The sequence below is a fragment of the Myotis myotis genome, unplaced genomic scaffold, assembly GCF_014108235.1.
Source record: "Myotis myotis isolate mMyoMyo1 unplaced genomic scaffold, mMyoMyo1.p scaffold_m19_p_2, whole genome shotgun sequence".
Classification (NCBI taxonomy): Eukaryota; Metazoa; Chordata; class Mammalia; order Chiroptera; family Vespertilionidae; genus Myotis; species Myotis myotis.
Genome location: NW_023416324.1, coordinates 90,028,383 through 90,056,259, shown reverse-complemented (window position 1 = coordinate 90,056,259; position 27,877 = coordinate 90,028,383). Strand labels below are relative to the sequence as shown.

Below are 27,877 nucleotides of genomic sequence, written 5' to 3'. Positions count from 1 at the left end.
TTCTTGATTGCTCCAGTTGGTTTAAACTGTTTATAGAGTCTAGATTTTGCAGAAGTCACTATGTTTGGGGGAAAATACTTCATTTTCGGCAGTTTTGGCTTCATGGCACTACTCCCTCTGGTGCAGTGACAGCTAGAAGGAATGGGGACTTCATTCACTTGAGTGTCGGGCTTTTGATCCAGCCCTGGTTAGGAATCGACACTCTCCATGGCCATTAGCCTCCTTTCTTCTGTAAGACTTTCCATCTGTAGTCAGCGTTGGCACTATTGTGAAGTCTGAATTGGCTAGTATTTAACTCACTCGTCACAGACCATAAAAGCCTCTGCTCCTTGAAGTCTCTCAAGTGTGTGAAGACAGAATGTGCGGGGAGGAGCTGCTTTTTAATGTTTTCCCCTGTGTTCTCAGGGCACAGACGTATTGTTCAGTCACATTTGTTCAGTCCTTGAAGGCAGAAGGCAGTGCTTCTACTTGAAGCTTTGCTTCATTCAAAGGGGAGCAATCAATTTAATTCTGCGAAAGCTCATTGAACACCTCCTCCGCCTGAGAGCAGTGCCGGAGGCCGCTGGCAGGGTCTCGCCGCTGTGCCGCGCATGGAATCACGTGGAGAGCTTTGGTTCACGAAGGTCTGGGCCAGGGTCCAATCAAAAGTTCCAAGGGGTGGCTGTCTGTGGACCCCCTTTGAGTAGCACTGCTGTGAGAGACCCCTTAAGGAATTTTCAGGGGTTTCTGGAAAGACAAACACATTTAAATTAGAGATTAAGACAACCAGTAACACAGGACCAAATAACACGAGTCCCCAGGTGCACACTGGAGATAAGGAATGCCAAGGGCCTGCAGGAGGTGATGAGAATAATGTGGGCCAAAGGTATCTATCAGACTACAGTTGGCCCTTGAACAACACAGGTTTGAACTCAATGAATCCATTTACTTGCAGATTTAAAAAAAATAAATACATACAGTACCATAAATGCATGTTCTCTTCCTTATGGTTTTCTTAATATTTCTTTTTCCCTAGCTTACTTTCCTGTAGAATACAATATGTGATAACCTATTAGTAGTTAAGTTTTGGGGGAGTCAAAAGTTACATGCAAATGTTCCACTGCACCGGGGTCAGCGCCCCTAACCCCTGTGCTGTTCAAGGGTCACTGTAGTTACCACTAGTCTGGGCTGGGGCTTTGGAGGAGGCAGGGTTTTGAGGAAAGCGCATGCCATGGGTGGGTGAGAAGAGAGGGAAAGGGAAAGGGAAAGGCTTTCTGGAAGAGGACAATAAAGGGGATTGCATGATAGTAAAGGTGGTGATTGAATGTGGAGTTTGCACTGAGAGCTGATGAGATTGGTGTTCAGGGTACATAGTTTCTGTGGAAATAAATGGTGACTTAATCAAATGAGATCAGGCAAAATGCATTTATTTTGACCTGCTCAGGCAAGGGAGTCAGCTGCCAGCACTTGTGTTCTGGCAGACTCACTGGGAGACAGGAACGGGAAAGTTTTATACTAACAAAAAGGAAAGGCTTCAGGCATGCCCTGATTGGAGGCTGTTGGCATGAGGGGGCTGTAGGGGGGCTAACTAGATGTGGGCACCCCATGTGATTGGCTAGGGGTACATATTCTGCTTTCTCTGGTCAGTCCTAAATTAGAACTGGTAACAAAAATTAGAGATGCTTCCACTCATTCCGTCCTGACTTGTGGAGCCAATGGTTATAGCAGCCATTGCTTGGCTTTCTGGATTGTTACTTGGGATAGCAGTGTGGCCTCCTGGAAGTTCTGGCTTAGAGCAGGTAGACTTCCTGGACTGGTTATTGTGAATAAGGGTGTTTTCCCAGGCAGGTTGCTGCAGAGCCATTTTTACATATGGTCTGACCATTGTCCATTTTGCACATTCAGTCTATCATTTTTGTTTTAGAAAGAGCTGGATACTGTAGGGTTTTATGGGCTTGTCCTGATGTCATCTCTCCTTTTATTTTGTTATTTTTACTATATATTTTTTTATTCTTGACAGTCCATTTATCTTTTTTTCTGGGGCTTGTAGCCTCAGTCCACTTAATAGGTGACTTTGTGAGTGTCCCTTTCTTTTTTTCTGAGCACTCCTAATCCCCATCTAGGTTCTGTTTATTCTATAATCCCCCAGATCGATAACGAGTAAACTCCTGGAAAAGGTATTGGCCCAGTGGTCCCTGAATAAAGCCCAGTTCTTGGGCTGCATTGCTACTCACAATGCACAAGCCAAGACCTGGATCCCTGCAGAGATGCCAAGGCTGCTTGGGAGCCGTCAAGGACTAAGGGTCACTTTTCTCCCAACCTCCTGTGAAAGAACAACTTAACGGAGTGCTCTCTGCAGAAGCTCCCAAGTCCCCCGATAGAGGGGAGTCCTGCGGATTCTTGCTGGATGGATACAGCTGCGGGCCTCAGTACCTCTGCTGATGGAGGGAAATGGGAACTCTGCAGGAGGGGTCCTACAAAGCTAGCATCCTACGGGCCTGCAGGCCCCAAGCAACTGAGCGAGGTCATCCCTTTTCCTGGCAAGCACTTACAAAGGCTCCACAGCACTGCTCCCTAGGCACTATGCTGAGGTTTTGCAGGAATACCTTCTGCACTCACCATCTGTCTGCAGCTGCTTTGGTCACAGAGTTGGGCTGCCAATCTTCCAGCAGAGATGTCCTTCCTTCAGGTTTCTAGACCAGCTCCTGTTTGCCTCATTTTTGTTTGCTCCCTGAATCTCCTCCTGATGTGGCTCCCAGGATGTCTAGTAAATTAAATTCTCTAAATGAAGCACATGTGTTAGGGCTTCCTTTCTCTTTTTTACTGAATTTCTTATTTATTGCACTTAAACTTATTTCTCATGGAAAAATTCAACAGGTAAGTTGATCACATATTAGACTGACCCAGTAAACTAAAATGGCCATAGGCACTCAATGTAAACTATTTTAACATTTAAACAGTTCATAGGAAATAAATAATACATCTGGTGTCTAGGGCTTTTTCAGCTTTGATATCAGAGATGTTGAATATGTTTGGATATACGTATATTTTCTGGGGGGGAAAACAATATGTATGTGTTTATTGCATGAGAGATAAAAATTAAGTTATAGAAATAATTATTCTGTTATGTATATGGATGTATAGATTCCTAGCTACACCTCAATATTTATTTTTCCATTTTTTTCTACAGTAATTGAACCTTCCATTTTTAGCTGAGCACTTCTCTGGAAGAGGAATCTTATTTCCCAATTTCTCTAGTCGCTAATTGTGGCCAGGTGACAGAACTCTGGACAATGAGGAACAAAGGAAGACGGGTGTGAAATTTCTGGTATGAGTTCTTAAAAGTGGGGGTGTGCTCTTTCTTGCTGAACTTTCCTTACAGCTGGCTGGAATGTGAACCTGAGGGCTGGAGCTAAACACCTTTATGAGCCTTAAGGATGGCAAATAATGACTAAATTAGAAAGAGCATGGTGCCCTGATGGCTGTGGAGCTCCTATGCCAGCCCTTAAGTGAAAGTAAAATAAACAGGTGTCTAGTTTAAAGCACTATTTTTTTATCACTTGCAACCAAATCTATTCCTAACACACACAACAAAATAATCAAAGAGCAGGGAATAACATTGGTCTTAAAGGTTAGGAAGAGTATTGATACCATACAGGACTACTCTTGCCTTTGTCACCTTGAATCACCCTGGAGTCACAAATAGTAACTATTCATGCTCACAGACTCTAGTGAATTAGAGCTGCTCATACACACAGGATGATAAGAGGTTGTTATATCCAGCCACTGATGTTTGTTTGCCTTTGTGTTATCACCAAGAATAAAGTAATGCCATGTCAACTATATAGGCAATGCTGATATCATAGCACCAGGAAAGCCTCAGGTTAGAAAAGATGGAAGGGTAAGTTTTCTTGAAAGAAGCCTGGTAAAAATCCAGGCTTCACAATATCAATCTCTAATCCTTCAGGGACAAGCAAGTAATGTAAATGGAGCACAATTTAGGACTACCTGAGTGTCAGGAACTCATGCTCAAAGCCCGAGAGTCCATTCCCTGCCTGGATGCACGCAGGTTTTTCTAAAACATGCCTGTGGCCCTAGCCAGTTTGGTTCAGTGGATAGAGTGTCAGCTTGTGGACTAAAGGGTCCAGGGTTCAATTCCAGTCAAGGGCATATGCCCGGGTTGTGGGCTTGATCCCCAGTATGGGGCATGCAGGAGGCAGCCAATCAATGATTCTGTCTCATCATTGATGTTTCTCTCTCTCCTTCTCCTTTCCTCTCCAAAATCAATAAAAATATATTTAAAAAATAAATAAAACATGCATTGTGGTCAAATAAAGCACATCTTTGAATTGGTCCTATGCCTGGGCCACCAGTGTATGCCTCTGGTTTATAATGAACACTGCACTAAGTTATAGTATATTCCATTCTTGGGGCAAGACATGATCCCAGGATTCAAGGAATTCATAATGAAGGGAAAAAAGTCAAATTAGTCAACACAATTTCTGTTTGTATGATGCTTTATAGAGCCTGAAATACCTCAGCAGGATTATCTTTGAGCTTGACATGAGATGTGGAGGCTAAGGGAGTGACCCAGATGAGATACTCAAACTCAAGTACTAGCCAGAGAAAGGAAGAAAGTATACACATAGGGTTAGAACCAGGAGGTACCTAATTTTCAGAACTAGGGTTTCCGATCCAAACAGTAAGCCATTAGTCTTCTTTTTTCTTTCTTTCCATCTTTCTTGAAACATAGTTGACATAGAACATTGTGTAAATTTAAGGTGTACAATGTGATACACCATCAGTCTTTGAAGCATATGACAAGAAATAACCAGAACAAGAAGCATAATTTTAAAATGCTAATAAAACAGTATAAAACAGTATAAAATGGATGTTTTGTGTGTTATATACCAAAATTAGTGTTAAGTTCAGGAGGGATAATATGCAGACAATACAGACTGATATGTTGGTAGTCATTCTTCCCTTCTACCCATTCAAAGATACAAGACTGAAAAATAATTCATAAAATCAAGACTTATAACAAAGCCCAGAGTTAATGACCTACTTGGTTCAAATGCCCTTTAATAAAATAGGTGATATAATCTTGGAAATTATTAGAAATACACCTGGTCCTTTTAATCTCTAATTACTGACACATATACAACATTATTTCATAGACTGTCATTAAGAGAGGCTATACTGCTCTAACTCCCCATATGACAAAACTGATGACAATTCAGAAAAATAAAACACATGTTCCTATAAGTCATGACATTATACCCAAATTAACATTATCTAGCTAGAAATAATTTATCTAGTCTCATTTGAGCTAGTAAAGAAAGAGATTAGAACATTAGAAGAGACTCTGAGAAACCATACACTCAAAAGAGAAGCTGGGAATGAATCACGGACCTTAGGCTTCATCCTCACACTCCTCACTTGTGAGCTATCTTCACTCAAGTGAAGGGAGAGAACATGCCTGAGAAGTTGCCAAAGAAGCTTGATATAGGAATACACATATTGACACTCAAACATAGGAAAGCATGGCTTAATAGCACCAGTGCAACTTCTCACATCTTCATGTGGGACAGCTGGAGAAACAAATTGACATCCAAAAGGTCACTGATTTTAGTATTCCTAGAACAGAAGTGCTTCCAACTGGGAGTGAATCCACGGTCACTGTAGTGTGGAGGGCTAATGTACTTTATTGCCTTCATCAAATCTTTAGAAATGGTACAATACTCATTGGAAAAAAACCATAAGGATAAGCAATTTAGGTTACATGGTTTAAATATGCACAAGCTATACACTTTATTAAAACATCAGAATGGTTTTTCTAGGACAACAAGACCTCTTAGCGGGATTTGAGAAACAATCAATGAGACCGCATATCCAAAAGGTATTGCCAGTTTCACTTGTCTTTCTATGGTAACACTAAAATCCCCTTTAAACCTATTACAGAATAGAAGAGATGGAGTGATCACAGGCCAGATGAAAGTGCCCGGTTTGACGGCTCAGTGACTGATTTTTTATATTAAGGATTTGACGTTAAAGATTTACATTAATGGTTCCATTGCTGGCCTAAAACAGAATACCAGTGAGGCTTCCTACTCTAATCTCTTCCTCCCCCAAAACTGTTTCAGATACATGAGCCAATAAATGTTCACTACAGTGTATGTGGTTATTTTTTAGAATAATTAAATATAAGGCCTTCAGTATGTAAGAATTATTCTGGGATCCACTCTAAATACAATGAAATAATGCATTAAGAAATAATTCAATAGCTCCAAATAAGACACTTCTTCCTAATAATCTTAAAAGTCTGCACAAATAAACAATGAAACCTCAAGAATCCATCCATAATAAAGCTTGGTTTGATAAGATACAGGTTATGATACATAACAGCAGTCATCACAAATTAATGCAGCTTTGCTCCCCAAGTACTATAGTACTTTTCTGAGCACTGGATGCCCTTTTAAATTTTTATTGATAAGGGACAAAATAACTACACAAGACCAGGATGTTGAAAGGTAATCTATATTCTCAAAAGAAACTAAAGGGTATTGTAAACAAGTTATATCACAGAAACTGCACTTATCTTTCTCCTCAGTATGAGCTATGGTTCTCAACAGCTGCTAGAATCCCTAAGCAATGGAAAAAAAAAATCAGAATTATGTGCTTTGTTTTTATTAGGTAAGATGAAAAAAATTAGGCTGGTGTTGAAAGTACAATTGATTTGAAATAACAATGCTGAAGTTAGACTCACAACTCTACCAACTTTGGCTTAGCCACCTTGGACAATTTACTTAATTTATTTCTTGTCTTGAGTTCCTTTTCTATAGACTGAAGAATTTCAATAGATTATTTTTAACTGCTTTTTAGGATCTGACCTTTAGTATGTTTATGTGCAGCTATTTATTCCTTTAGGGATTTCTAAAAAGTTTTGTTGTCATTTTTTCATAACACCTATTGAGACCACTACTGCTTTCTCCTTCATCCTTCCTATAAAATCCCAAGGCTTAGGAGAAACCAGTTTTGTTTGCGATTAGTTTGGAAATGGGACTGTGACTCAGGTTGTGAACAGTGAATTGAAAGGATTCTTGGAATGTTCATGGAATGTTTCTGAATAAACTATTCTCTTTCTCTAGACATGGTTGGGGCAGGATGTAGAATCTGAAATGTTATCACTATCTCTCTACCACTCTAGATGTGAAACCAGCATTTTGAGAAAAGCTGAGTCAAAGAAATGTTGGGGGAAATGGATCCAGAACCATAGGATTAAGTCAGCACTGAAACTGACCCTACTTTGGACTTGCAGTTACATGAGTCAACACATTTCCTATTGCTTCAGGCAGTTGGAGTTGGTTCTTCTGGTTCTTGCATACAAATACTTTTGAAATTTTCATTTCCTTGTACTTGAAGTACTCATCCATGCTAATTTTTTCTCTGCACTCACTCAGCAGGCTGTGAAGGAAGCGATAAAAGTGATGCATTTGCAAGTGTCCACTTGGTCTAGAATCTCGAAGTGGAAAGAACATGAGCTATATGGTTGTTAAGTCGAGAAACTGCATTTCATTCATCTTTGCACCCCTAATACTTATAAGGGCCCAGTAGAAAGTAGGCACTTAATAAATGTGTAATTAATTAATAAGATAAAATAATATTGACAGCTAACATTTATTGAGGACTTATAACTTACCAAAACACACTATAGAAAGTGTTCCTTCTGAATGTTGACAGTCCAATCAGCTCCCACTGATCAAATGAGTGAGAAATTAAGTAACTTGCTCAGGAGCACGCTCAAGGTTCAAATATAGACTTGCCTGATTTCAGAGCCCAAGTCCTCTATTTGTGATTTCAACTACTTTAGAGGTTTTCTAGCTCAGTGTTACCCAAATTGTGGTTCAGGGACCAGTTACAAATTGTTTGTACTGTGTAGTTCAGCTGTTTTTTCATAACAAGACTTGCAATGAAGGAAGCATGCATTCTATTTGAATAAAGGCCAGTTTTTCTCAAGCAATGAATTTCCAGTCTTTTGCCAACAATGCAGTGTTTGGAATGGCGTGCTATTTCAGTTTATTACCTGAAAGAAATCTCTTACTGTACAGTAATCACATATATAGAGAGTCATTATAATGGTGCAAAACACTTATTCTTGCTATTCCTTTCAAGTTACTAATCAGCCCATAAAGAATTCTCTTTGAGTTTCCTTCTCTCTCTCTGATATCACTTCCCCTTCACTCTTGTCCCATCTTCCCCCACACCCTTCAGCATTTCCCATCCTATGTTCACTCCCAGGGTCTGAGCTCCATTCTAGGTGAGCTTCACTAGGTCCCCAAAGTTCTGAGAATTGCTCCTGGCTCCACCCAAGATACATGAAGTCTGGTCCTTACTGTGCTTGAGGAAGGGGGCCTGAGGGCTTTGAGATTCCTCCAAGTGAAGCATCTACAGACAAAACATACCAAAACCACCCATTTTTGCTAATATCAACCACTTTTTATGGAACAGCTTTGAGTATTACTTTATTAATAAAGCACTGTTTTCCTCAAAGGAAAAAGAAGTAAAGAAAGAGATGAGGGAGTGAAAAATCCTACTCTACCACACATACACCCTCTGTCTGTACTCATTTTTCCTCGTGTGTTGAGGGATATGGAAAATGATATCCTCCTTGAATAGCATTTGGGACCCACTGCTTCTGGACAAGCACCCATCTATCAGATACTAATGCAAAATTGATCCTTTACTCAGAGGAGGACATAAAGGGCCTTTAAAAAAAACAAACAAGAAAAGGTATTTCCTTCCTCGCACTTTAAGGTTTCTTACTCTGAGGTCAATTGTTATCTGGTGGATTCATAAATGGAATGAAAAATCTTGCATATTTGTGCATTTTTCTGGAAAGTCTGTGACTATAAATAGATTGATGGCACATTCCTGATCTGTTTGCCCAATGTAGAGAGAGAGCATTCAATTATGTGTTGAGCATATTGTTCTCCTTCACTTATTGGTATATGCAGGCATATATATTTAACCACATTTTTATTAAAATAAGAAAAATTAATTTAAAAAGCTGATGTAGCATAACCATGAACTTCTATTCCATGGTTTCAGGCTATTGCCCGTGTCTTTCCCAGCCATCCACATCAAAGGGAGGGCTGAGAATGAGCTATGGGAACTTACAGCAAACCTTCACCCGTGACGGGAGAAAAAATTATATGTATGTCCTATTTCAGTGGGTCAATAAAGAGAGACACATACTTGGATTTTATTTGAAGATGGCTAAATGAAAAGGACATATAACTTACTATATAATAAAGCTTTGAGACAATAGTGTCAATTTTGAATTTAGCTCTATCTTGAAGCAATTTGGAGTTCTACAGGAGATAAGTGTTTTCACAAACTGAAAGAAATCTCTTAATTTTTCAGTAATGATAGACGTAATGTCACATCTGTTCTTAGTCATCAACCCTTATTTTGCTTCTCCTTTGGACATCACATCATTTGTAAAATTATTGTAGTACAGAGCCTCATCTGTATTTTGCAAACAAACAAGAAAATTAGCTTGTTCTATATTCAACCATACTTTTCAAAGGAGAAAGAGGACAGTATAGAACAAATCTTAATTAAATTAAAAACGACATGTTATTTTTGTAGTTTAGATAATTATCATTTAGGGTTTTTTATATTTATTTGTGGAGTCTTATATCTTAATAGAAACTTTTGTAAATAAGCACATTGAGTTAAATATCAACTGACTTATAAATTAAGCACTAAACAGTTAAAACCATCTGTCTTTTTTGCTGTGAGTTTTAGATCCAAGAGCTGTATTGGGTCACTCTGTATGCCTCTCAGTGGTCACCCCTGACATTTTCTGACATGATTCCCAGAACTCAGGGACCAAGGGACATCTGGTGCCACATTTATGATTGATCGTTACATAAACCAAAGATGCTGAGAGTGCTCATATGAATGAAGCACATTGCAAACAAATGTAGTTCCAATAATAACCAGTCTTTGATTTGTGCTGTAAATTTTGGAAAAACTTCCGTAAGTGTGTAATATGAAATCTCACTTAAATAGTACGTTATTATATACAGAGCCCCGTTACATTAATTATTCCATTTATCTTTCACATGAATTCTATAAGATAGAGAAATAGGGACTCATACATTTTTTTCTGGTGAGAAAATCTAGGCCAGAAAAATGAAGTTCTATAACTGGAACACAGGTTGGAAGAGGTGACACGAGACGTTCTCTAGTACTCTTTTTCTATACCTTGATGTAACTTCCATTTAATGCCTCCTGTTGATCTTACAACCATATTTTCAAATAATTAGATGAGATACAATGATGGATATTATAATTAAATCAAAATTTTAATTAAAATGTAGTCTCAGGTTGGGGAGTAGTTTCTTCAAGAAGCCATTTCTGGATTCCAAAGAAATAGAAGTGGTGTCTGATTTGAGTTTTCTGGATGCAGTATGTTCCCAGACCCCAAAAACAAAAACATTTTTAAGAGTGGGGAATGTGGAGAGAAAAAGCACTGAAGGGTAGAGTCCAAGATCAATTGGGGGTAGATCCATATCTAACTGGCTATATGCCCTTGGTCAAATCACTAGGGATGGGTATTAACTTTGTGGACAGTTGAGCCAAATACTGTGGTAAGTGCCCAAATTCCTCATTTAGTGCTCTTATAAACCTGTTTTCCAAATGAGAAGAGATTAACTAACTCCCAAGACTATATAACTGGGAAACAGAATTGAGTGTTTGGCTTCAAAACCATCACTGGCCTCAACATCCTCACTGACTCCAATGAGTTTAAAAGTCCCTTCCATTTCTCAAATTCTGAGGCTACTCTAGATATTATAGAATTTCACTGACAAACCAAACTTTCCTAGTTAATTTCTTTGCTCTGTAATGTGTTTGTGAAGATAATTTGTACTTATGCTAGTACATTGTGATTTATTTATTTATTCATTTAATTAGTTATTTTTAACCCTTACCCAAGGATATGGTTTCTATTGATGAGAGAGAGAGAGAGAGAGAGAGAGAGAGAGAGAGAGAGAGAAATCAAGTAGATTGTTTTTTATAGCTTTTTTCTCAAACTTTCCTATATGTTTCTATATAAAACTTGCTATATGTTTATTCATTATCACTACACTTACTTTTACGTTTTGAGCATGGTTATCATAACTACTAAAGAATACTTGTCTGGTAATTTCAATATCTAAGTTGTTTCAAAGTTCATCACCAGTAATTTCTTTCCTTTGAGTATGGACCATGTTTTCCTGTTTGTTTGTTTTTATTTGTAGTATCCCTGGATTGCACCATTACATTAAAAATAATATATTATAGAGTCCATGACTTGTGTTACATTCTTCCAAATAGTCTTGATTTATTTGTTTGTCTGTCTTAACAGTCAATTAACTTGACTGAACTCAAAGTCCAAATTCTGTCTCCTCTGAGGTGGGCAGTGGCTGAAATCTCTGTTTATTTATTTTAGCTTTAGATTAGCTGCCTGGAATCCACCTCAAGCATGTATGCTTCATGGGCCAGCAAAGATTTGAGTAAATTTTGTTCGCAGAAATTGGAACTTCCCTCTAATGTTCTCTCTCTTTTCCAAGATTCCTCCCATCATGTTCCAGTTGCTGTGGTGGAACCAAAGCTATGTTCTGATTTCTCAATCATAAAATGGCTGGTTCCCATCTGCGTGTGGGTTGCCTTGCAGGTCACTGTCTATGGCCTGACCTTAGTTGAGAAAAACAGGAAACTGACCCCCTGCTATTTCCTTTTTCCAAGCATGGCCTCTCCTCCGGTTTCTGATTGTAGTCATTCTTCAGGAGCTTCAGGTAGTTAATTTATATTTTGAAGAAGAATTGATCCACATAAACTCTTTGTTTATTATAAGAAATGAAATTCCTAAACCTTTTACTTTAAATGACTTCTTTGAATTATGTAAAGAACCTGATATTAATCAGTCACTTAGTCACTTCTTTAGAATTCATAAGCTGAAACAATATTACTACATCCTAAAGCAAAATAAATAGAGTGTGAGCAGAAGTTTACAGGGATCCTCAGTTTGTAGAGAACCCCCTACTAAAACAAGTTAAAAACTAATAAAATAATATAATAATAATAATAATAGTCTCTCATAGCTCTGTTTTCTAAAACTAAGAACATTGATAAATTAATTTGATCACAAAAGCATAAGTCTTTACTATTCTGTCAACTATTGTGCAGATATTTGAATCATTTAAATCAGATTGACATTTGAGGGATTTCTTAGATGACTTAGGTGACTTGCACTTCTTGGATGAATCAAATTTGAGCTCCAAGAAAAGTCTTCAGTTAATAAAACCACATATTTTATTATTATACAGTCCATAGAAAAACAAAATAGCAGTATTTAATGAAATCAGCCTCTTTAACACAGGATGGAAGGCTACCTGGAATGGACCTAACAGAAAAAAGGAAATGTATGTTCTGGGTTCGCTGCAGACCAGCTTAGACATGACTAACTCCTGCTTGTGCTTCAGATGATTTCACTGATAAGTTGCTAAGAGGTTTAAGATAAAGCATTTTTTGCAAGAAAAGGGACCATCTTCAGAAGGGATTCTGAAATTTTATTATTCACAATATTTAGAAGTCTGGCATGACAAATTTTAAGGGTCATAAATAGATGACCATAACTAGAGGTATAACCAGGTTATCTCCAGCTGTAGGGTTTCAATAGGCAACAATGTTACATCAGACAATAGCAGCTCACAAATCATGTCATAAGAGTTTGTTTGGTTTTCCTGGGGGGGGTGGGGGGGGGCGGGGGGGGCGCCACTGGCAAAAGTCTTCAAGAATTGTAATTAACCAACACTTAATTTTCCTTGAAATTGAGTAGGTTGCCTTCTTTATATAGAAGTTTCTACTCATCACTGTGAAGAAGAAAGCTGAATCTCTAAGTAAGGAATTTATAACTGTAGAGAGCACCATTCCAGAAACTGATCAAATTTAAACCACTGAATTTATCAGATTACCTACTGTGTTCTTATCTATTTCATGTAAAATCTGGATGTGTAATCTTTAGAACTAAAGAAGACTTTACAGATCATGTAGTTAAGCCCCTATTACTCCTCGACCTGAAAACTAAGGTCTAAAGTAGAGATTTGCTTGACCATTTGACTGAGTATAACATAGAGCCTGTTGACTTGTTGGCTTGCACACTTCTGTACAGGACTAGTCAGTATAAAATCTTCCAGGGTTTGGTCAGTCATCATGCCATAATAATCTATGAAAACACACATATTCTGCATAGCTGAGACTTGGGTCCCCAATCCCTATTGGATTTTCCTATCCTAGGGAACTAAGCAAATAACAACTCAGCCTCAAAACTTTTGTTTATCCATCATCCTAAGGCATAAACTGGAAGTAGGCTGCTCCTTATCCCCTCCCCCCCAAACTATACCTGGCCTTGGTTCCGAAGCTCACCTTTCCTGCTGTGGGAGAAAGAAGGATGCAAAAGGCAAAACCAGCGGCAGAAAACAAATCCTTCCTCCCAAGACCAGAGAGACCAGCTGGCCTGAGCTCGCCCGCTCCTTTTCTGTCACCTGAGCCCCACTTCAATTTGTTTACCCTCCAGCTAAATTTAAATTAACTGTATTGTTTTATTACATTTATAGAAATTAAGGCCTCAGGAGCTCGGTAATAGAAAAGAAGATTTTTATTTTTATTTTTGCACACTCATGTTTTGAAAACTAGAATGAATCCCCCTACATAAACAATTGTTTAGTGATTAAAATTACCTCACAAAGCAAATTTTTCTGCAGGGATACTAAAACAAGAAACTGCAGGGACACGGAGAATGGCTAATGGATATTTCGCATTTTAATAGATATTGCCAAAATTCCCATGAAAATTGCCACACTGGTTTACATTGCAACTCGCTTTGTAAGAGGATACTAGTTTATCCAGTTTCAGCAGAACATATTATCAAACTTAAGTTGATATTTAATCATACTTACTTTTATAAAAAATCAAATCTCATTGTTTTAATTTCCCTTAACACTAATGAAGCTGAGCAAACTTTAATGTATTTAATTAAATAATTTGATCTCTGTGAATTATATGTTTATATTCTTTGTCCATGTATTATTGGTTATTTGTATTTTAATTATTAATTAGTGAAACTCTTTATTTATTGTAGTCATTCATTTCTTTACTGTTGCAGATATTGCAAATATTTTCATGCAATTCTAATTTGTCATTTAATTGTTTAAATGTCTTTTTTAATAGAGAAGATACTGATTTTTATGAGTTCATGTCTGCAAATCATTCGTGTTTTTTTTTTAAAGACCTCTATTTCAATTACCAACAAAAAAATCCCCTAAAAATGTATAATATTGTTTTTAACATTTAGGACTTTGAATCTGAAGTTTACCTTGGGTATGGTGTGAGATAGAAATTTTTTTCCCATCAAATGGATAGCCAAATATCTCAATATAATTTGTTGAATTTCTTCTCAGTCTGCTGATTTAAAGTGACACTGTTCTCATACATAAAATTTCCATATAGACACAAGACTGTGGCTCTATCCAATGTTCTTTTCCATTGATCTATTAATATCATCTCATGCCACAACCTCAGTTCAATTATTATAGAATACACACACACACACACACACACACACACACACACACACACACACACACAGTTCTCATTGTACTTGTTCTATTCTTTTAAAATTATCATAGCTATTCTTGTCTATTTACTCTCCCAGAAAATTCTTTAAGTATGCTCACCAATTTCCACACAGTATCCTGGCGTTATGCTAATTGAAGTTGCATTGTTTATATATTGACTCTGGAATAATAGCTGTCTTTAAAATACTGAATCTTCCTTTAAATTAACATGATCCATCCTTCTGTTTTAATTTATTGTAAAGTTTATGTCTCAGGTTGCACGATCTTTATTCTTACCATAAATTGTTCTTTCTCTTTATAAGGTCAGTTGGTTATTGGTTATAAAAAATATACTGATTCTTTAGAAATTGTTCTAATAAGTGATCACTCTGCTAGTTCTTTCATTAGTTCAAATTATTTTTCAATTTGGTTCTTATATTTCAAAAATATACTGCCTTACCATCTGCAAAAAAACAAACAAACAAAAAACACCCAAAGTTCTCGTCTCTTTTTCAAAGTATTTAAAACCCATATTTTTTCTTGTATTGTATTTCCAGAACCTTCAGAATAATGTTGAATAGTAGCAATAATGATTAGAATCCTTTTCTTCTTAGAACAGAGTTTGAGAAGCAGAAATGTAGCATCAATAGACATGAAAATTTTGAAGGCTATTATTTCATATTTTTAAATAGTCATCTAGCCGAAACCGGTTTGGCTCAGTGGATAGAGCGTTGGCCTGTGGACTGAAAAGTCCCGGGTTCGATTCCGGTCAAGGGCATGTACCTGGGTTGTGGGCACATCCCCAGTAGGAGATGTGCAGGAGGCAGCTGATCGATGTTTCTCTTTTATCGATGTTTCTAACGCTCTATCTCTCTCCCTTCCTCTCTGTAAAAAATCAATAAAATATGTTAAAAAAAATAAATAGTCATCTAAAAACATTTGTAGTAAATCTTACCTTGACTAGCAGTGTATGAGAGTATCTAATTAATCCTTAGGCTGCATTTTCCATTCAATAATTATAAAAAATAATTGCTCAGTGGATAGAGCATTGGCCGGCAGACTGAAGAGTCCTGGGTTTGATTCGGGTCAAGGGCATGTTACCTTGGTTGCAATTCAATCCCCGGCCCTGGTTGGGGAGTGATAATTTAAAAAATGGTTCTGATGTTGAAAGGGCTATAAAGGAATAAAGAATACATTGGACAGCATAGCATATTTTTTCAAAGATACTGACCAAGAGTCTATATTAATTTTGTAAAATCATTCCAAGGAAATACATTTTTGCTGATGGTAGATAAATATATTCTCAAAATAGCTCAAAACTTACCTCATTCTAACACAAAATGTGTGCACACAATAACTGTTCTTGCAGTTATTGCTACATTGGGGTTACACCACTCCATTGTTTCTGACAATGCACCTTTTTGCATTTGCATCAGTTAGGTTTATAAAATTTGTGAATTTCATATTTACTGAACTTTTAACTTCTCATCTTCCAATAACTGGCTACTGTAAACACTGATGCCAACTACTAAAGGTGCTGGGCAGTGCAATGCTGGAGGAGGCCTGCTGGACAGGCTTGCCAGATGCTGTCATCATTTCACCTCATGTTCTACCACAGGAGTCAAACCTGCTGGGTTATGGATGGACTAATATTTCTCATTGGCTTCTATCCCTGCCCTGACTTAAATAAAGACTTTAAAAACAAAATATCTCTGGACACTGCTTTCTACACGGCTGCTGCTTGTTTTATTTATTTATTTATTTATTTATTTATTTATTTATTTATTTATTTACTTATTTATTTATTTAATCCTCACCTGAGGATATTTTTCCATTGCTTTGGTTAGAGAGAGTAGAAGGGAGAGGGAGAGACAGAGAGAGAAACATCCATGTGTTTCTCTCACATGGGATCGAGCCACAACCAAGGTGAACACGCTTGACCGGAATCAAACCCAGGATCCTTCAGTCTGTAGGCAGACATGCTATCCACTGAGCAAAACTGTCTACGGCTGGCTGCTGCTTGTTTTAAACACAGAAGTTACTCATTTTTTAGGAATTAAGAGGTGAATAAATATGGATTTTTTTATCCTTATGGGATTTGGGTCTTTAAAGGATCAGATGCAACAGGCTCAGAACTTCAAAAGCAATAATTCGTTACTGAATATAGTATTAATCCTCAAGTATTACTGCAGCCACATGTACTCCAGGTAAATTCCCATCAAGTGCCTCCTGGATGGTTGAAAGACCCTGTAAACTAAAAAAGTGGGTATAGTCCATATTAGTAATTTTGATCCTGTGGATTATTGAAGCATCCTCTCGTAATTGCTTCTCTTCTATTTTGACATATGTATGTTGCACTCATTTAGTATACAGTTAGCTCACTGTACTTTCTGTAAACATAAAGAACTGTTTAGTGAGAGTCTGTTGGCCTCTTCTTGTTTTATTTTTGTCAGCACTGCATTAAAAAGGTCTACTTCACAAAGTGGCAGGTCTTTAAATTTTTGCTCAACCACTTCATCAAAACGATCTCACTGAGCCTTACAGAGCAAACTATGCTTGCATGTCCATTTCGTAATTATCTGTCAGTCATCAAAAAAGGGACAGCTGCACAGACAAGCCCCACTCTGAGCAGCAGCTCTAACACAATAAACATGGACAAACAGTAACTTTATAGTGGAGACCTCTGGCAGACAACCCCTTAACCAAGAGACCGATAAGTCCAGTAATGAAACAAATCAACACCCTATGCTTTCTGATAGGTGGTACTGGAATACAACAGCACTTTGGAAGTACTGATGCCAAAATGCACAACCTGAACCTCACTGTGAGGAAACATCAAACAAACACATATTCAAATGAAAAGACATTTTACAAAGCACCTGACCCCATCTGTAGGAATGTGAGTCACAAAAATCAAGCAAAGACTGAGGACCACCATTCCAGACTAAAGGAAACTAAAATACTACTACTACTACTACTACTACTACTACTAATAATAATAATAATAATAGTGGAGACTAACTGGACAGACAACTGTATGTAATACATAATTCGGGATTTTCTTTTGTTGCAAAACATGTTATTGAGACAATTGGCAAAATTGCAATAAAGTCTGTATATTAGATGATAGAATTGTATTAATATTAGTTTCTTGATTTTAGGATTTGCACTGTGGTGTGCTTATACAATAGAACTAGAGGCCCGGTGCATGATGTTCATGCACTGGAGGGGGGAGGGTCCCTCAGCCCGGCCTGTACCCTCTCAAAGTCCGGGCTGAGGGACCTAAGCTGGGGAGCAGGCCTAAGCTGGTAGGCGGACATCCCCCAAGGGGTCCTTAGTGCTGCTGCAGAGGTGGGAGAGGCTCCCGCCACCACCACTGTGCTTGCCAGCCATGAGCCTGGCTTCTGGCTGAGTGGCGCTTCCTCTGTGGGAGCACACTGACCATCAGGGGGCAGCTCCTGTGTTGAATGTCTGCCCCCTGATGGTCAGTGCACATCATAGTGACCGGTCATTCTGCCGTTTGGTAGATTTGCATATTAGGGCTTTATTATATAGGATGCCTTTGTTTTTCCAGTACAGAATCACCTGACCACTGGTAGCTGCAAGGGAAAATGGGAAAGTCAGTCTATATGCTAAGTATCAGTGGGCTAGTTAAGAATCAGGGTTCTATTACACAAGAACAGGGAGATGTAGATACTAGAATAAACTAGTGCTGTTAGTCATAGAGAACATGCTCTTGGGAATGTTGATTATAAAAAGACAAGGTCACATAAGAGGAACACTTATTTTAAGGCTCTGTCAGATGATTGCATGGATGGGAATGACACTACACCCTGGCCTCATGCTGCCTGGAACGGAAACTTCAGAGACTGAGCCTCTTCCCTCCCTTGTCTCTCAGGGGCCACACGCTCTCCTTCACCTATGTTTTCCTTTGTTTCCATCTCACCAGTTTTCTCTACTGACCTGCCCCACAAATGCTTCCAAATAGCATTCCCAGGTCCCAAGCGTACATTACCTGGCAGGCCCTGCTATTGACCCGCTGCCAGTGATCCTGATACCTCAGGCCCATCTGCTTGGTCCCACTCAGACATGTGTGGCAGGACTGAGGTTCACTATGACATGCATAGAAGCACCTTAGGACAGCTGTCTGCCTCTGGTCTAATCATCTATGGCTTAAGAGAGAAGAGGCAATGTCACATGGACCCTGGACCCTGTAATAATAGGGTGACAGTCAGATTATCCTGGAAGAATATTTAGATGAGTGATGACTGTGATCTCTAATATACTACTTTAGATAGGCTGAAAACTGAAAGATATTTCAGAATACTTGTCACTTGGGGCAAAAAAAAAAAAAAAACACACAACACACACACACACACACACACACACACACACACACACACACGTTAAAATGGAGATGAAGTGAGCCATTCATTTCCAGAAAGTAAAAACTGCTAGGATCCATCTTGAAAGCAGCAAATCAAGTGGTCGAAGTGGAAATGTACAGTAACCATGATGAAAGAAAATTACTCCTAATAAAATAACACCACTAGCCTTTTTGCACAGACCTCTCCCCAGAGCATGGGTGCAAAAATGGATGGGGCACGGGAGGGGTGACAGGCAGTGAGCACAGGCAATCTGCAGTTGAATGGAGGGAGAACTGAAACCTGTGAGGTTCCCCTCCCTAGGAAGCTTTCCGCCTTCACTTGAATCTCTTTTCCTAGAATCAGAAGGTCTTGGTAAATCTGTCAGCTGTCACAAAATACCATCTGTCCTAAGAAAATGGGTGCAGAGGTGGCTGTAACCCAGGGGATTTCCCCAAAAGCTGTCAGCAGGCGTTTTCCCTGGCAGAGGAGCACAATCAAGTCCCTGACAAGAAAGTGAAATCCTGCAAAGCAAATTCCTGAAGTTGTATTCACAGGGGAGCAGGTGCAGGGTTGGGTACAGCATGGGGGGGCGGGGAGCGGGGTTGGCCATCCACCTGAGAGAGAAGAGGGGATGAGGAGGAGTACACCAAAGTCCACTCACGCTCAGGAGAGGCAGGGGGAAGCACGGAGAAGCCGGTAAAGTGGGCAAAGATTGGTTGTGTGAGAATCCAGCACACCCGGAGCAGTATGGCTTCCTCAGCCCTGCCTGGAACTTCAGCCCACCAGTCCAGGGCAGGCCGCTAACCCGAGGGGCGTTGAGACCTAAATGCTGTAAGTGCTGTCTGGTGAACTGACAGATTCAAAACTGTCCTCACAAGATCTCTTTAAAGAAGTCAGCCAAGCATTTGGGAGGGAACTGTTCACCCTGTTCTGCCATCATTGACAAGAGGTTTGCAGAGAAAGCCACCTACCTACATTTAGGACAACCTCAAGCTGCTGATTCTCGTGGTGGGTAGGCAGGTATTGGTGCTCGTGCCTGGATTTTGCAAGAGTCAGAGCAATCGCTTGCATATCCCCCAGCAAAACTGTGACTGTGAGTCTTGGTTGCTTTGAGATCACCCCTAGTGCTTTTAAACAGGACCTTGGCTTTTAATGAAACCAGATTTCATTAAAAAAATTAATTTGGAAAAAATATATACACGTATACAGTATATGTACACCTTTTATTTCATTCACAAATACATATATACCAATTCATAGGTATATTTGCATACCAGTGACTGTGTGTAAGGCACTCTTAAGCCCTTTGTAAATGATAATTCATTTCATCTTCACAATAACTTCAAAACTGCAAATGTGTTTCTTATTTCCACTTAGAGGAGGAAGCTGGAGCATGGGCAAGTTAGGCAACAGGCTCAAGGTCAGCCAACCAGCATGCAGGGGAGCCTGTGCCCACCAGACCCTCTGACTCCACAGCCTTTGCATTCCGGTTTGATTCCCCCAGCTTGTGCGCACTCCCTCTCTACTCGCTCTCTACTGGACATGGACCTGTGAGGAGGATTTAGTCACACTTAGTTGAGCAGTTGGGTAGTATTCAAATTTTTACATGGATATTTTTCCAGGCTACAAACTCTCTAACATGATTTGGGGCTATATTCATCCATACCTTCTGACCATTCAAATTCAGTTTTGCAAAGCCTTAGGCATTGTACAAAGTTATAGATGATAAATTTGTTAACAGTGGCAACAAATGCTAGTTGTGGTACAATTCATACTAAAGAGCATGAACAGTCAGGCAATCTGCTCTCACAAGGTTTTCATTTAAGCTGTTCACTTATTTACCTCCAATAAAAACAGTCTAAATCTAGTTTAAAATGGTACAAAGGACAAAAAAAATTTATTGTAAGTGTAAACATTTCTTGACTTGACTATTATAAAATTCTAGACCTTCATCTTGTTAATCCTATTATTAACTGGTTATTACTGATCATCACTGACTTTTTATGTTATTATTACCTACTTTAGTTTTATTCTCATTTTTAGGAAATTCTACTCATGTATTAAGTTCTACATTGAAGCTGTTTATTCCTTAACATTGTTTGAATGAAGTCATTGTTTGAATATAGAATGCAATCAGATACTCAAGGGTTAAAGTATTTTCCCATAGCATTAGCAGTTACTTGGACAGTGTCTTAAGGATGTTATGATCTAAGTAGGAATAAGATTTTAAAACTGGAGACAGGAGTTCAGACCCAGTGCCCTTACCACCTTGCTTCCCTGAGGAGGCCTCATGGAGCAAAATGCCAATGTCAGAATCAGGTGGCCTACACTGAGGCTTTCAACGTTTATAAATCCCTTTCTTCATTCACATAGTGCCTATGACAGATCCCAGAAAAGCCATTGTCCTATGGTGCCCACCATCTTTCTGAAAGATGTAAGGAGAATACACACCAGTGTCCAAAGTAGCCCAGGGGGCAGGCAGAGCCCAGACCCCCATGGAGTAGGATCGCCCAATTTAACAAATAAAAATATAGGAAAGCCAGTTAAATTTAAAATTCAGATAAACACCTTAGCCAGTTTGTCTCCGTGGATAAAGTGTCGGCCTGCAGACCAAAGGGTCCTGGGTTCGATTCCAGTCAAGGGCATGTACTGTGGTTGTAGGTTCCTCCCTGGCCCAGGCCCTGGTCAGGGCACATGCAGGAGGCAACCAATCGAAGTGTTTCTCACACATGGGTATTTCTCTGTCTTTCTCTCTCTCTTCCACTCTCTCTAAAAAAATAAATAAAAATAAAATTCAGAGAAGCAACAAGTAATTGTTTAGTGTAAGTATGTCCCAAATATGGCATGAGACACACTTATACATAAAAACTTATTTATATTTAGCTGGGCATTCTATATTTCCTATGGCAACTCTAACAGGGGGTAGTGAGGGCAGGGATGGACTTAGGTCACTGCCCTACCAACGAACAAGTACAATATTCTTTGAATCTGCTTTGCCCCGATGAGTATGACAAACTAATGCTTTGTGCAATTAGGGTGTGAAGCTATTTGGGGGAGTCTCTGCCCAGCCATGAATGAGGAGATTGTGTTGGTAAGAAAGGGTGAGACTGGGAGTCAGAAGCGCTGAATTAAAAGCCGTTCCTCTGCCACTGTGTGTGGCCCTGGACACAACAGTTCATGTACAGGGAAGGGAGAAAGGACTAAGATTTTTTCATGTGCAAACTATGACTCAGCTTCTTCATCCTTAATTGAGGACATTATCTCCTTACTCATTATGGCTTTTGCGAAGTTTAAATAACATCACCAACCACAAAAGTTCTTTTTTGCACACACACAAAAATTACACAAATACAAAATATCACGCTCACAATAGTCAACCATACCAGTTTGGGGAGGAGGAGTGGGGGGCTGGAACATAGAATCTCTTTTCCTCTTCCTCCGTCTCTGCCTCCTTGATCGTGAGGATCTGATGTATCTTCCATATATTAAGGAGTGTAATAGCACATGACCACCTCAACTTTATTAATTAATTCAATTGAAGCTACTGGTAAGTGAATGGCTCAGCAAAAAAAATTTGGTATTTTGCTAACTTAAACTTTTTAGTGTAGAGCAGCCAAGCTATTTCACAACTGGCCCAGGGGCAGTTGACAACAATGTATGTCAAAAAAACTTACGCTTTTACATGCCACAGCTATCAGACAGCTGTTTACAAAGTGAAGATGGAGGGTGGATGTTCACTGAAGCGAAAGGCTGAAACATGTAAATCTCTACCCAGCATGGAGCATGGTTATCATGTCAAACATTCTTAGAATCAGAAGATCTGAATTTGAGGATAACCTGCATATACTCTGTGATCTGGGGCCAGTGCTTTTAACCTTCTGAGGCTCAATTTTATTGTTTGTACTGTCTATGTATAAAAACGTCCGAACCTGTAGAAAATTTTTATGAGTTTTTTGAAGCCAAAATGACAATTTCCAGGAAGCCCTATTCTTGCAGGAATCTTCCTGCAATGGGCCTCTAGTGTTAACATAAAAACATTCAAACCTGTGAAGAATTTTTGTGAGTTTATTTGAGTCAAACTGTTGACAATTGTCAGGAAGCAGAACCTCAACGGATTGAGATAATGCTCCAGAGAATGGCGGGTTACATCTATATTTATACATTGCAATCAAAGGAAGGGATGTAGGTGGGTTACATGAAATCCATTGGTGATAGACTAGAGAGGCGGGAGAAAGAAAGCAGGTGGGGAGAGGGGGAACCCCTGGGATTGGATAAAAAGTAAAATGATAGACACATACTTAGGTGGGTGCAGGAACAATTAACATGATTAACAATGAAGGAATTTGTGGTATCTGTCCTGGGGCCCAGCACATTAGGTTGTGCCTCAAAGGGTCCAGAAAAAGGGAAGTTGCAAGTTACCCAGACATTTCTAGGTTATGTTATTATAGATGCATAAAGACAGATAGGCTCAGTTAAGGTAAAGGTTGACCTTGTCAGTGAAGGTACAAGCCTAGGACCTAACTACCCACCATAACTGCTTTTAGTTAAAGTTTAATTTCAGACCATCCTTTGTGGTTACTTTAGGTCTCTGAGTTTGCAAGACTGCCATTCAGGCCTCCCCTGAGCTTGTCAGGTTAGCATGTGGCCCCTTTTGTCCACAATACAATAAAATGTAAGTTGTTATTTTTGTTCATCTATGTTTTTGTTTTATCCTAACTGAAATGGGAGTAAACTCTTCTAAAACACCTGAAAGTGTCAAAATCCTGGCATTATTTTTGTTATCTGGTTCCTACATTGTTTTTTGTTTTTTTGTTTGTTTGTTTTTTACTATATATCTCCATGAAGTAAAATTGCCCCTGCTTTCTTTCAACTGCAATTACAAGTATTGGGGAGATTTATATACAATTTAACCATTTGAAAAGCTGCTCAGTATTTAAAATGTATTTTTTCCCTGAGGGTTTGAGATCCTCAAGATACATTTCCTGACAACTCACAATCAGCTTTGTGAAGCTCTTCACCTCTCATTTGCAGACAGGCTTGTCAGTGCCAACAAATAAGAATTACAGTGCAGTTCAGACACAGGGGTGCAGTAAGTGGGGGGAAATCTGCCTTGGCAAGAATCACTTAGTGAATGCAATGGAGACAGCTCTGAGCTGCAAATGTCAGCCCCACTTCCTGCCTCCTGCAGGTCTCAGCCGAGCAGGTCGGGGTCCGGGTACCTTGAGACACTGAGCAATTGGGAGCCTGGCGGATATTTATTATTCATAAGAAATGGAGCATCTCAGACATTTGCAAAGCATTGCAGCCGTTAATGAGGTGGGGGAAGCGATCTGTTCCCCGGTGGCCCCCCCACTGTATTTATTTGAATGTGTGATCATCAGACTGCACACGACTCTCGGTGCCCAGAGTGCATTACACCCTGGAGAATGTGAAAATACTTTAATTAACAACAGGAGTGGGCAGGCCTGCTGGGCTCCTTCTGTTACTATCTCAGGACCTGAAAAGTCAGCACTCCGCCTTCACCCCCACTATTTTCATTATCAACAGAAAAGAAAACACTAAGCAACAATTTCATTTAAAATTGATTTGGAAAGACCACTAAATACAAGACATTCCTGCCCCTTCCTTTTTCTGGCTCAACATTATTAACCAACATCACACCAACACATCTATACATCCACTAGCATGCACACACACGCATGAGACACGACCTTGATATTCTTCTATATTCCACATGCCTTGCCAACAGTACAGTACTCTGGGGTGTATAGATGGATAACATGCCAAATCGCTGGGAATATGTGTTCATGTGAATATGTAAATGTATAGTCATCATTTTCTCAGTCAGATAAATTATTTGGTTCATTAATTTAAATAAAATGCTGGCAAATTCCTAGCACTCTATTTAGCTGAGAGGCTGGGAGATGGTGTGCTCTTGTTTGTTTGCTTGTTTGTTTTAAAATGTTCAATCAGTGATTTCTGCCTGAACTCGTTGGTTATATTTAAGACCATGTCAATACCCAACCAAATTTTCAGACAAGGAGAGTAGGGCTGTGATGTCCACTGTTAAAACACAACTGCGATTTTTGAATCTTGCACTCAATGTCCTGGACTGATTTGTTGCCACGTGTGAATGGGAATGTGAGCAGAGCTGACCGCATGCACATGTGCGGGCTGACCATCGGGGTTGCCCCCATAGCTCAGTCTGGAGGCTGGCTTCTTGCAGGATAAATTTATTTGACGGCAAGAACTCTAGTTTCTTCAGAATCCAGAATTCACTAATGAAGGCTTACTTATTGCATTGTATCAATTAGTATTTATTGAGCCTCCTGATGTCCCCCCCTTAACAGTGGCCCCAAAAGCAGTGGGCAATCCAGATAGTGAGAGTATCTGAAGTGCATTTGGAGAAAATTAAATGTTGATGTGTGAGCTGGGACTTTAACCTTCTTGGCATTTGGGGGAAGTTTCATTTTTGTTTTTTAGGGTACTATGTCAAAGTAGAATAAATGGTAATCTAGGGAGCCTTTTGAAAAATAAAGTTATTATTTTAAAACAACTTTACATTTGTAGAAAAATTGTGAAAGCAATACAGAGAATTCCCATATACCTCATTACTTAGTTTCCCCTATTATGAACATCTTACATTAGTTTGATACACATGCTGCAATTAATGAATCGGTATTGATACATTGTTATTAATTAAAGTCCATATTTTATTTGAACTTCCTTAGTTTTTCCCTAAGGTCTATTTTTTTGTCCCAGGATCCCATCCAGGACTCCACATACCTTTAGTCCTCATGTTTCCTGAGGCTCCTCTGGGCTGCGGCAGTTTCTCAGACTTTCCTTAGTTTTGATAATCTTGACAGTTAGAGGAGTACTGACCAGACATCTGCAGAATTAAGCTGGGATTTGTCTGATGCTATTGTCATGATTAGACAAGAGTTATGGTTTTGAGGGAGGAAAACCACAGATAAAAGTGCCATCGTCACCGTATGCTAATCAAGACATGCTATCAACATGTCAGGGACTGTTGCCAAATAATGTTTAAGAGACTTCTGGAAAAAGTGGGCCTTCAAGGGACCTATTGGATCCACTGACCCACTTTCTAGACTCTTTTCACTCACATGGTTTGTGGACCCTAATTATCGTCCAGCATGCTCTTTCCCTAGTACACAGCACTGTCAGCACCAACACTAACTAGTTAAGATGCACAGAGGTGAGTGATCACAGAGAATATCACTTCGACCTCATTCCAGAAAATCAAGTAGGTCTTTATATACGTGCGTGTGAGAAGTTTTGGCACTTGAAGAGGAATCTGGCAGTTTTTTTTCAAGCATGCTGCACTGCTACATTTGACTTGTTGGTGATCTTACATTTTAAAAATGTTCCTGTCACAGCTGAGAAATCAGAGGTATAAGTTTTCTTTAACTCCTGGGATTGGGAACATGAATATTTCTGGAGCATCCATTCTGCATAGGTATTTTGTATATTGTATCTAATTTAATAACCACAGTAGGCCTACACTACACCTCAGTACAATCATGTGCACTGTGTAGATGAGAAAGTGGCTCTGGGAGACCAGGCCACATGATTGAAGAATGAGCCAGAATGTCTGAATTCCCCAGATTCTTTCTATGATCCCAGTCCTGCTGGAGCTGATGGTGGCGCATTCTGAGTGAGGCAGACAAGCCTCTCTCTATGTCTGAAATGCCCATTAGAAGTGCAAGACTCTTGGCCTTGGAGAATTTCCAGGCTTCCAGAATCTTCTGGGAAAAAGCAAGTTTTATTCTTACAGGCATTTCCATAGCCTTTGCATATTTAAGCAATGGTTCCTGCTCATTTTTTATAATAATACTAGAGGTCTGATGTATGAAATTCGTGCAAGAGTAGGCCCTCCTTCCCCTGGCTGCCGGCACCGGCTTCCCTCTGGCACCCGGGACCGGGGCTTCCCTCACAGAGGGAGGCCCCGCCCACCAGCCACAGCCCACTGGTCAGTGGTCTGGGCCTCCCTCTGCGGTGCGATCATAGGGCGATGGCCGGGCTCCCGACCAATTTCATCGCATGCGCCTTGGCTGGCCTGGCACCAGTGGGTATCATAGCGTGGTCATCCGTAAGGTCATCCAGAAGGTTGTCTGGAAGTTTGTTGGGTCTAATTAGCATATTAGGCTTTTATTATTATAGATTAAAATAAATGTCTTTATCATGATTTTATTACAAAAATTTACAGGGTTGCTTGGAAAGCCAATTGAGGGTGATTTTAATAATAAAGTAAAATAGAAAAATAATTCACAGTAATCAAAAGTTGATCAATATGAAAACAGTTGCAACCATGAGGCAAAGTAGAGTTTCTCTCTATACTATATAAGGAACTCAAATAAGTGAATGAGAAGAGGAGCAAAGCTCATGAATGGGCAGTTTTCAAATGAAAGAAAAATGGCTAGTCAATGTTTGCTATTTAGTATAAAAGATATTCAGACTCTTTATGAATCAAATAAATGCACAATTAAACAGTGACATGGTTTTTGACACATCAAATTGGAAAAGATAAAAAATGCGAATACCCAAGGATAGACTAGGATATAGTCAATAATATTATGATAACTCTGTATGGTGTCAGGTGGCTACTAGACTTATTGTGGTGATCACTCATAAGGTATATAAATGCCTAATCACTATATTGTACACATGAGACTAATATAATGTGAACTATAATTAAAATATTAATTTCAAAAATGTTAATACCCAGAGTTGGCAAGGATACAGAAAGGAATTATTTTTAGCAATATCTAACAGCTTTAATGTATGTTGCCTTTGAGCCAAAAATTACCCTGCTAGGAATTTATCTTATAGGCATATTTGTTCAGA

At 39.2% G+C, this 27,877-nt stretch overlaps 1 long non-coding RNA gene across 3 annotated transcripts; it reads right to left on the bottom strand.

Moving 5' to 3' along the window:
* Nucleotides 1-25,932, bottom strand: LOC118676935. Of its 3 annotated transcripts, none has more exons than XR_004974262.1 (3): nucleotides 25,799-25,932; nucleotides 2,599-2,743; nucleotides 1-726 (listed from the first exon to the last, which is right to left on the bottom strand). It is a non-coding gene; the product is annotated as an uncharacterized LOC118676935 (long non-coding RNA). The 3 variants fall into 3 exon arrangements; XR_004974260.1 differs by lacking the exon at nucleotides 25,799-25,932 and adding an exon at nucleotides 4,648-4,721; XR_004974261.1 differs by lacking the exon at nucleotides 25,799-25,932 and adding an exon at nucleotides 4,648-4,714 and having other exon boundaries at nucleotides 2,599-2,760.
* Nucleotides 25,933-27,877: the final 1,945 nt, after the last annotated feature.